Consider the following 10,847-nt stretch of genomic DNA (forward strand, 5'->3'; position numbering starts at 1 on the left):
CTTCACATGAGAAGCCTGCATATTTGGGATAGTCTTGATTGGAAGAGACCAGATACACAGTCCACATAGTTATAGTCTAATAGAAAAGATAGGTAAATTAAATACATAGTTATAATATAATTAGCTAAATGGAAATAGGTGTAATATGCACAGAGTATAAGAAAGGATATAAGGATGAGTTGCTTCTAAAAACTAACTTTAAAATAGTAATAATCAGAGAGATAAGAAACCACAGTTTGTTGTGTGTAGAGAACTATTAAGCATATAATCCAAGATATAAAGGGAATGGAACTGGGCAATTATAAAATTGAAGAGATCAAGTATGACAAAATATTCTTACTGGGTGAGTGGGCTAACTGTGGCACTGCAATATAATACTGAGAATACAAAATTAGGTTTAGAGAAGTGGATAATGAGCTTATTATAGGATATTTTTTTTCTGGAAGCATCCATTAAATGTCCATATAGTAAAGGGGGAGCAGAGGAGAAGGCTGCCTTAATATTGATTATGTTCAGCATATAGGAAATAACTAAAAATGTGAGAAGATTAGATAACCCATATGAGCAATGGGGTTGGGAAAGACTCAGAACACCTTAATTTGAAGGGATCCAAAGGGAATATTACATCTAACTGCATTAATATTAGATATTATTTTAATATCCTATTTCCCTATATATGATAGTTACCTTTTAAAGTATGTTTAGACTAAAAACTCGGTCTTTTGGTATTAACAACTTATATATTTGTTGAAAAAACCCACAAAAAACCCCTACTTTTTGAATAGTTTATTGGTATTACTATTGAGTCTGCACCTATGATGCAAACATAAGTCCTACTCTTTACTTTCTATTCAATTGAGCAGAAAAATTACAATTTTTTAACCATAAGTGGTCCTCCATTTAAAGTGATATTTTATGCAGAATATCAAGTGAATTATAATGAACTGTTGCACCTATATTAGTATTCTTTCTTCAGTATTCTTAATCAGAATAAATTCTCTTCCGCTTTCTAGGGCCACTGAGCTGTAGAATTAGATCTAGATGGCACCATTTATCTTAGGAGGGCAGTATGACATAATGGAGATTACCATGGACTCTGAAATTTGAAAACCTCAAGTTCAAATAACGAGCAACTTAACTTTCAGAGTTAGAAAACACACTTAAGCCAGTTAAACTCAACCGCACCTGTACACAAAACTTAAATGTAGAACTCAAAGACTATTTACATATATAATGCCCAATATCAGATACAGATACATACATAATGCCCAATATCAGATAACAGATCTATAATTTTTAATCATTCTCCTAATTAATACCCTCAGAATTTCTTAATTATTCTGGCCTTTATAATCATTGATAAGTGTTGTCGGTTCTTAAAATTCATATAAATGGATTTATATGTGTCTGCTTCTTTTGCTCAATATCTATTAATCCATACTATTCTGCATATCAGAATTTCATCCTTTTTAATAGGTGTATCATATTCTATATTTGAATAGAACATCTCATCTATTTTCCTGTAGAAAGATTTTTGAGTTTTTTCTGGTTTGGAAATATGAATAAAGCTATTGCAAACATTCTTTTGTATATGATTTTGAGAATATATACATACACGTCCTTTGGGTATATAGCAGCAGTGGATTTGCTAAGTCATAATGTAGGCATATGTTTAGCTTTGGTAAATACAGCCAGTTTTCCAAGTCTTATAGCCAATTTAAACAACCACTAACAGTGAATGAGAGTTCCAGATCCTTCATATCCTTATCAATAATTAATATTGTAAATCTATTTAATTTTAATCCTGGTAGGTGCAATTTGTATTTGTACAAGGAGGAGTTAATCTGTATTTATCTGCTGATCATTGCTGTTGAATATGTTCTATATGCTTTTTGGAGATTTGGATATTTTCTTTTATCAATTCCTATTCATTGTAATTTCTTTCTTCTAGGATGTCTTGATTTCCCCCTCATTCCTGAAGAATATTTTCCCTCAATATAGGATGCTGGGCTGACAGTTCCTTTCTTTCTGGCCTTCATAGTTTCTACAGGAAACCAGCTGTCATGAGAATTATTTTTGCCTGATAGTTAAAATGTTGTTTCTCATCAGAACTTTCAAGATTTTTCTTTGCTATTAGTTTTCAGAAGTCTGACTATGATGTCTCTTCATGTTGATATCTTTGGTTTTATCTTGTTTGTGATTTGCTTGGCTTCTTAAAATTGTGGGTTTCTCTTCTGTCAAATTAGAGGGTTTTTCAGCCATTATTTCTTCAAGTACTCTTTAGCTTTATCCTTTTTTTTTTTTTTTATTTCTTTCCTGGACTCCAATTATACCAATGTGAACCTTTTCTTACAACCCTGCTAGTGCCTGTGCTTTTGTTCATTTTTTTTTTTTCAGTTTATGTTCTCTCTGTTGTTCTCATTGGATAATTTTTATTGTTGAGTCTTTAAGTTCATCGATTGTTTCCTTTGTTCCATCCGTTCTGCTATTGAGCTCATCTACTGAGTTATTTCAGTTACCATATTTTTCAGTTCCATAATTTCCCTTTGTTTCTTCTTTACAGCTTCAGTTTCTTCGCTGAGAATTTCTATATCCTTGCCATAATTGCTATTTGTCATTTGTTTCAAATATGTTCATAATTGCTCATTTAAACACTGTTGTGATGATTGCTTTAAAGCCTTTGTCAGATAATTCCAACACCTCTGTTGTTTTAGTGTTGGTATCTGTTGATTGTCTTTTTTGTTCAGTTTGAGATCTTTCTGATTCTTGGTAGAGTCAGTAATTTGATACTGAAACTTAGACATTTTGAGATTATGAAACTCTGGATCTCATTTAAACCTGTTTTGCTGGCTTGTTCTGACACTGCTCTGGCAAGGAAAGGGCAAAGTGCCACACCATTATTGCCAGAAAAGTAGAGATCCAGGTTCCCCATGTGGCCTCTGTTGATACCCAAGATCAGCAGGTAGTCATTATTATTGTGAGATGGTAGTTCTGGGTCCCTGCTAGGCCTCTACTAATATCTCCCTGTCTAGGAGGGCTAAGCTCTGCTTTTTTTCAGCATCTTATACTCTTTCCACTTACACCAAGTTGGGGAGGATGTCCTTGTTACTGCTGGCAAGAGTGAAAGTCTTGACTTTCCAAGAGCCCTCCTCTAATTCTTTCCCAGGGGTGGAGGGTGAACGCTGCTTCATTACTTCAGGCTCACCATATGGTCTCCATTAATACCATGTGGGGTCCTTGTTACCACCTAGAAGAAATGAATGCTTTGGCTCCAAACTCAGCCTTCTCTGACACCACTCCTGTGTGGTAGGGGAGGGAAGCTGGTGCACCTTACTAGAACCTAGAAACAGTGAAAATCTACACTTCCCACTCTGCTTTTGCTGGCTGGGTTGGGGGTGGTGCCATGGTTTTTTCTATAGTTTTTTTATTTTATTTTGTTTTGTTTTTTTTACAATAGAGTACTTGTTATATAAAAGTTTCTGTCTTGCTATACAGCCAACTTCCTGTCTTTTGGTTGGAAACAGCAGGTGTTTATTGGGACTTTAATTTTTGTCTGCACCTGTTGTTATTTCTAGGGTGCTATCTTCTTCATCTCCAAGTTTGGGATATATGACACAAAGTGAAAACTTAGGAAACTCATCAGTGTGTCATTCCTCAGATCTCAAGATCCCTAGTCTGTCTGCCTTTCTTCCTCCACCTTTCAGAATGTTCATTTTATAGATAATGTATGTTTAGGGTAATTGTACTTAGGCAGAGGTATAGGGTAAAATATGTAAGTATGTGTATCCTGTCTGCCCAGGATAATTAAATGTTTATTTTCTTACAACATGGAGTATATACTACATTTTACTCATTATTTACCATATGCTGTGCAATTAGTGCTACAGCTCATCTAGATGGAACTATTTATACATTTGTCACTCATTGATAAATTTCTTAATTCTCCTCTAAGAACAGTTATCATCAATGATGGTATATTAGTTCTAGCACATTGAGAGGTCCATGTATTTTTAAATAAAAGCATGCTTTAATTCAATTTATCACAGAATTTTGAAAACTATCAAGATGATCACTGATAATTTAAATCTAATATTAAATATATATTGCCTTTTCATGATTAGATGTTACTTTTGTCATGATATTTTTTCTTTCAAACACTGGTAAATTATATTTGTGAATACTTTATTCAGGATTTTATTGTACTGGGATTCCTAAATTTGGATATGTTACGTGCTTATATAGTTGATGGCTGTCTTAAAATAAGTTGAAAAGTTTTACAACTTTTCTTATGCTCTCAAATAATTCAAATAACATGGAAATTGAGTTGTCTTATTGTTTACTATGTATAGACAGTTGCATTTCTCTTCTAAGTGCAATATAAAAGAATACTCATTTTACCACCCTTTATTTCAGCAAGTATTCAGTTTTAACCAAAGAGGTGTCCCTGGTTCCTAGCCTTGAAAAAGAATGGTTGTATTTGATGGAACAATTGGAGTTCTCAGTTGATCATGTTTACTGAGGCATATAAAATCAACTCCTCAATCTCTCCCAGGCATGTTTCTCTCTGTAATTGAGGCAACCTCTGAGATTCCAGATACCAATACTCAATTACCCTTCCTTCCTTACTTATTTAACTTTATGGTCACTTTCTCTCTGACTTCCTAATTTTTTGAGATATATTTGTAGCAGATGTCAAGATCATCATGAACTCCATGGCCAGAGCATACTGTGAATTGGCAGCACTCCGTTTTTGCAAAATTTGTAACACAGTGACTCAGAATAAAACTGATGGAACCTTAAGGTAAGAAAAAGTCTGTAAGCCAGTTTATTCCATCAGTCTCTGATGTCCTTTCTTGGTGGCACTCCAGAAAATCAAAGTCAGACCTGGGATTGCAATTGAGGGATCAGAAGTCAGAGGTAACAGAAACAAGAATAGTGTATCCACTTAGTCAACCTCTCAGCAGAGAAAGACTTGCCTGACATATAGGAAAACAAAACAAAAGCAAAAAACTTCTCAACAAAGTATATTTTTGGTGAACTGTTATAAATCTTCCTTAAGTTAAAAAAAAAAAAAAGCCAATTTAGACTGCCTGTTTTTGTTCTCATTATTTCGAAAATTCCACCTCTCAAATTGACTCAGGCCAAGATCATCAACTCAATTACGGTCTGTCTTTCAATGTGAGCTAAAGTTCCCTAATTCTTGTTCAGTAATTCAGCTTTTGATGACAGACTCTCCTGGGCTGGTCAAAAAGTTTCTACAGGCTTTTTTTTTTTTTTAATTTTATTTATTTATTTGACAGAGATAGAGACAGCCAGCGAGAGAGGGAACACAAGCAGGGGGAGTGGGAGAGGAAGAAGCAGGCTCCCAGTGGAGAACCCTGATGTGGGGCTCGATCCCATAATGCCGGGATCACGCCCTGAGCCAAAGGCAGACGCTTAACCGCTGTGCCACCCAGGCGCCCCTACAGACTTTTTGAGGTAGAACACCACACTACTTTGCCTCCAAGGAACTTGGATGCTGACTTGAAATCACGTAGCAGAGAATCATCAAGGACTATCGGGAATCCATTCTGAAGGTTAATGCTACAGTTGGTGTGATACCTGCTCCCACACCGTTTTGCCTATTGAATGGTGAAGGGTCTTCCATCTCTGAAGAGTCTTTTAGAGTCAAATTCCTATCCACTGTTCTGCTTTCCATTACAGCATGAACATACTTCCATGACCCCCATTGTTTAACTGATGGAGAAGCTGCTTCTAACAAAATTGCCTCACCTGTTCCTAATTTTGGGTTTGCTGGTCTAGTAAGGTTGATCGTTCTTCCCAGTAAGTGCTAAAAATGTATTTTGAGGACATAGTTCACTTGACCCAAAGTCACATGAAATAAGTATACAGCTGATCCCTTACCTCAGTCACCCAAATTATGTTTAGAAGAAAATTCAATCTGTATCACTTCACTGACAGAATTAACTTCTAAAAACTCCTTATATTTAAATACTGCGATTGTTTCTTTAAAATGAATTACCCAAACACAGCAGTACTTTTTTTTTAATGTTTTTTTATTATATTATGTTAGTCACCATACAGTACATCCCTGGTTTTTGATGTAAAGTTTGATGATTCATTAGTTGCGTATAACACCCAGTGCACCATGCAATACGTGCCCTCCTTACTACTCGTCACCAGCCTATCCCATTCCCCCACCCCTCCTCCCCTTCGAAGCCCTCAGTTTGTTTCTCAGAGTCCATAGTCTCTCATGCTTCATTCCTCCTTCTGATTACCCCCCCTTCTTTATCCCTTTCTTCCCTTACCGATCTTCCTAGTTCTTATGTTCCAGAGATGAGATAAATCATATGATAATTGTCTTTCTCTGCTTGACACAGCAGTACTTTTTAGACAAATGGCAACAGTGATGTTTTTCTGTAGAATGTTAAGCCTTTTTTAGTATACACTGAATAGTCAAGTGCCACACTGTGGTTACTCTGATTGAAAAACAGTAACCAAACCCCATTTAACATCTATATAAATGAGACTTGCTGGGCTTGTGACAGTTATCTAAATCACCTTCCTCTTCTTTCAGAAGTATGTTTTGGAAGGACAGAGAAATTTCTGCAGTTTGGCCACTGGTTATCTGAATACAACACAAGAGAAGCTAGTTTTCAACTACACTTCCTTTTTCCCCCCAGCTCTCCCCTGAGAATTGTATCTTGAAGTTGTTTAGTTGAAAGCTTAAATGGTAAAGGGACTGGAAATGGTATTTAAGAGTCTGTAAGGGAATAAGGGATTGAGGGCAGACCCCTGAGAATAGTCTGGGGTGACATACGAACACAATTATGGTCTCAAACTGACCGCTGAGAATCCATGAACCAAGGAGTAGGCTGTAAAAAGAGTTGGTGCCCTTTTGCTGAGAAAGCCTTGGTTCCTCTGCTACATTTCACAGACAGCTCAAATAGAACAAAGGAAGACAAACATGCACACTGAATGTGAAACCAGTTCAGAGGAAGAAAGGTTAATTAATAGCAGAGACGGTAAGGTTACACTGAAATCCAAGAATAAGACCATCTTAAGAACACCACTGAAAAGCAGAGCATGAAAGGATCATAAAGGGCAACGGGCACACATAGAGGAGAAAAAGTTAGATTTTGTTATGTTGTAGAGTCTAAATTTTTAAAGAGCTACTAAGATGTGACCACAAAAATGTACACATATATCTTGAACCCCAGAGTTCATATCTTCCCTGTGGGATTGTATTAGGGAATCAGAAATGAAAATTTTCTGTTAAAACGTAATTTGATCAGCTGCTTCATGTTCAGATGGGTTTTGAATATTTGTAGGAAATATCATGATTGTTCTCTTCTTTTCTGAATTGTCAATTTAAAATGTGCTCGTTTATCTATTATCACATTAGTATTTCCGGATCTATTTGTCTGAAGCATTTGAACTGTAATGATTTAAACACAGTTTAATTTATTTTAATACTGTGATCCACAGCTATTTGTCTTTTAATTGTGGTTTTCTTATTTTGAGAAGTCGTGGTATTTTATGATGAAAATCTACTGACATTCTTCTTTGGGAATTCTTCCACTACTTTTAAATTCAAAAATTCCCCTGTCCTGAACATTTTATTTTATAGTATCTTAATAATAAAAGCATATATTAGATATATTATAAACATATATTCAGTAAATATGTACCTTTATAACAGTTGTTATTAATACAGTTAGAACCTTACTATGAAATCATTAGAAAATCATCTTAAATATGTTTGTTTCTTTCTTAATTTGGAAATAGATTCTATTTATAAAAGAGTTTATTCACATGCTCAGATTTTCTTATGACACAAGTACAACGGGATGGAGGAAAATGATAGAGGAAACGATATTGCCTATTTTAGTGAGGATATTTGAAAAGTACCTATTGAGTAACATATTAATAATATAGTGGAATTCTTAAGGGCAGTAATTTCTTCAAAGCCATGATAAAGCACTGTACCTTTTTAAATTATGCATGTGACAAAAATAACAGAATGATGGCATATGCACTGCTATGCAACAACCTGAGAATAGGAATGATAAAATGATATTTTTTTCTATATAACACACATGGTAATACATTATCAGAACACAGAATACCAAAGGAAATAAGTTTACTTAGAATTATTACCACCTATTATGTAATTGAGAGCTATAGTATGTGCATATATATGAAACGTGTACAGTGAAATCCCCTAAAATAGCTATAATTTATAATATAAAAATATTATAAGTGGAAATAATTTTAGAATAATAGGGGACTTTATTCTAATTTCTTTTATTGTTGTTGTTGCTGTTGTTGTTTTTCAAGGTTTACTGAAGATACAGAGCAGCAGAAGGATTTAAGTGGCACCACATGGAGTTTTAAAATTCATCCCAACGGTAAGCTGAGTGACCTGCAGGTTGGACAAAGCCCAAGAGTTTCAACATTTCCTTAGTGTCAGGATCTATCTCAATGATCTCCTGATCCAGGGCTGAGACCTCAGGAACGTAATTATTTCTCCTTTCTCTCTCCTCCTCCTGCAGCTTGATTGAGATACGTCTCACAGGGCCTCTCTGCATCTGCTTCATCAGATATGTGACATAGCCTGCTACCTTGTTGCAGAGCTTCTTGCTGGGAATAACAGCAATCTCCTCACACACACACACTTGGTGTGAAGTTGTTGCCCAGGCATGCGTAGTACTTCTCAATGATGACCCAGACCACTTTCTTCACAGTTCTGGCGCAAACACAGCCCATGTTGGCAGGTCCCTGGTAAAAGAGGATTCCAATTTCCTCATAAAAGGAAAGTACTAAGAGGGAATTGGAATAGATTCTAAATTATTGAAACGTCTTAAAAGTCATGAAAGGGTCAGCACAAGCATGTTTCACTTTATAAAGATACTAGAGTGGGATGTGGTATGTTTGGACAAGAATAGTCTGTTCTGATGTACCTGTTTTTGGCATTCAGTTTGACTATCTACAAGAGCATGAGGGTACTGACTATTAAACTGATAAAGAATTATGTGCTATGTGATTCTCTTAAAAAACACTGAAGAAACACTTTAAAAGAGTAACGTGTGGCAGCAAAAATATTATTTGAGAGAGAGCGAATGAGATAAATAATATTCTTTTCAGAAAGTTGGCTTAGTTAGGATTATGTATGACCTTATTGTAATATAGTATGCCATGATGAACAAACCCAATAGAAATTGTATGACTTAATTTTTATTCTTACCATACACAATGCAAAAAAAAGGCTTTGCCTATAACATCTTACTTTCTCCATGAGCACTTAGCCTTTTTAAGATTTACTTATTTATTTTAGAGAGCAAGAGAGAGCATGCACACAATGCTTGCGTGAGTGGGGTGAGGGGCATAGGAAGACAGTCTTCAAGCAAACTCCCCCCTGAACATGGAGCCTGATACAGGGCTCGATCACATGAACCATGAGATCATGAACCGAGCCTAAACCAAGAGTCAGACACTTAAATGACTGAGCCACCAGGCGCCCCATGAGCTTAGTTTTGAAATTGTCATTGAATTAACAGAAAACACAATATTCCCTTCACTAGTCTCCAAATGGATTATTTTGTCATGCAGGCACACAGATACACACACATAAACACACACATACAAATGGCAGCACTGTCTAAACAAAGGACAAAAGGAGACACTGGTGCATAAGGGAAATGTAATTGATACTTTACATCATAGTGGATTTACTCCATAACTCTTGCTAACTAGTTCTGGAGACAAATATAGTATGCAGTGAAATAAACAACATAGGTCTACAGGAAAACCGTTTCCCAAATGAAATACCCATGTAAACTCAAGCATGATAAAATATTTAGTTCTTCATCTTCAATATCTTTTAGTGAACTTTCAAATTTCATGACTAGATATTTCACTAAATTATATTTAATACAAATGCACATTAGAGAATAATTTCTAGAAAACAAAAAGAAGTCCTTACATATCACTATTAGCTAGATTCGTCTCAGATATTTATGTCTATAATTTTAAATATAAAACACTTATTTTTTTAGAGATCTTAAATTCACTGGTAATTACTTAAATGTGAAATGAAACAAAAAATTTATAAATATAACTTTACTAAAGAAGTTTAAATTCCCTACTAGATAAATAAGAACTTCACAGGCTATTTTCTGTACACATCTTAGCATAATTATAAAATGCTACATGTATTCATATTAATATAATTTTTCAGAAAGTCTCCAAGAAAGCAGAATAATTTAACAGCTACATTGTGATTTTATCTTTATTTCCAATAATCCTTTGCTAAATTTATGATTTTGAAGGAAAACAAAACTGTAATCTCAGTAAAAGTACTAAGCTCTTGATTATCATCTTCAGATTTACATGCTAATTGAAAAACAGAATCCGCCCCCTTCCATGACTTGTGCTTTCTACCTGGCTTGTGTAACAGCGTTTTCACAGACAACTCAAAGAGAGAACATACTGCCTTTTATTTATGATTGAAAATTTCACCTTTCGTGTACTTGAAAATTCATCTTGTGAATTTTCAGATTCTGAGATATAAGCCCCTTCATAATGTTTTATAACATCTCTAAAAAGACTGATATTGTAAAATCATTAATCATCTACATGTTATGAAATCTTTCACTTTCCTTTATCCTCTTTGTAGCAGGAAATTTTGTGGCCCATTGTTTCCAGTAATCAGTATATGCTTTCAGCTTTAACTGCCATTTTCCCATTTTTAATTTGTTCTTACAAACATAAAACCAAAGTTTCCAAATGTCTGTAATTGCCATGAAAATATGTATACTTTTTTTCTCTAAAATGTTTCTTCACAT

The 10,847-nt window shown here is 34.9% G+C and overlaps 1 pseudogene; it reads right to left on the bottom strand.

Moving 5' to 3' along the window:
• Positions 1 to 8,371: 8,371 nt before the first annotated feature.
• On the bottom strand, positions 8,372 to 8,769 carry LOC100480632 (annotated as a pseudogene).
• Positions 8,770 to 10,847: the final 2,078 nt, after the last annotated feature.

Source organism: Ailuropoda melanoleuca, chromosome 15, assembly GCF_002007445.2.
Source record: "Ailuropoda melanoleuca isolate Jingjing chromosome 15, ASM200744v2, whole genome shotgun sequence".
Taxonomy (NCBI): Eukaryota; Metazoa; Chordata; class Mammalia; order Carnivora; family Ursidae; genus Ailuropoda; species Ailuropoda melanoleuca.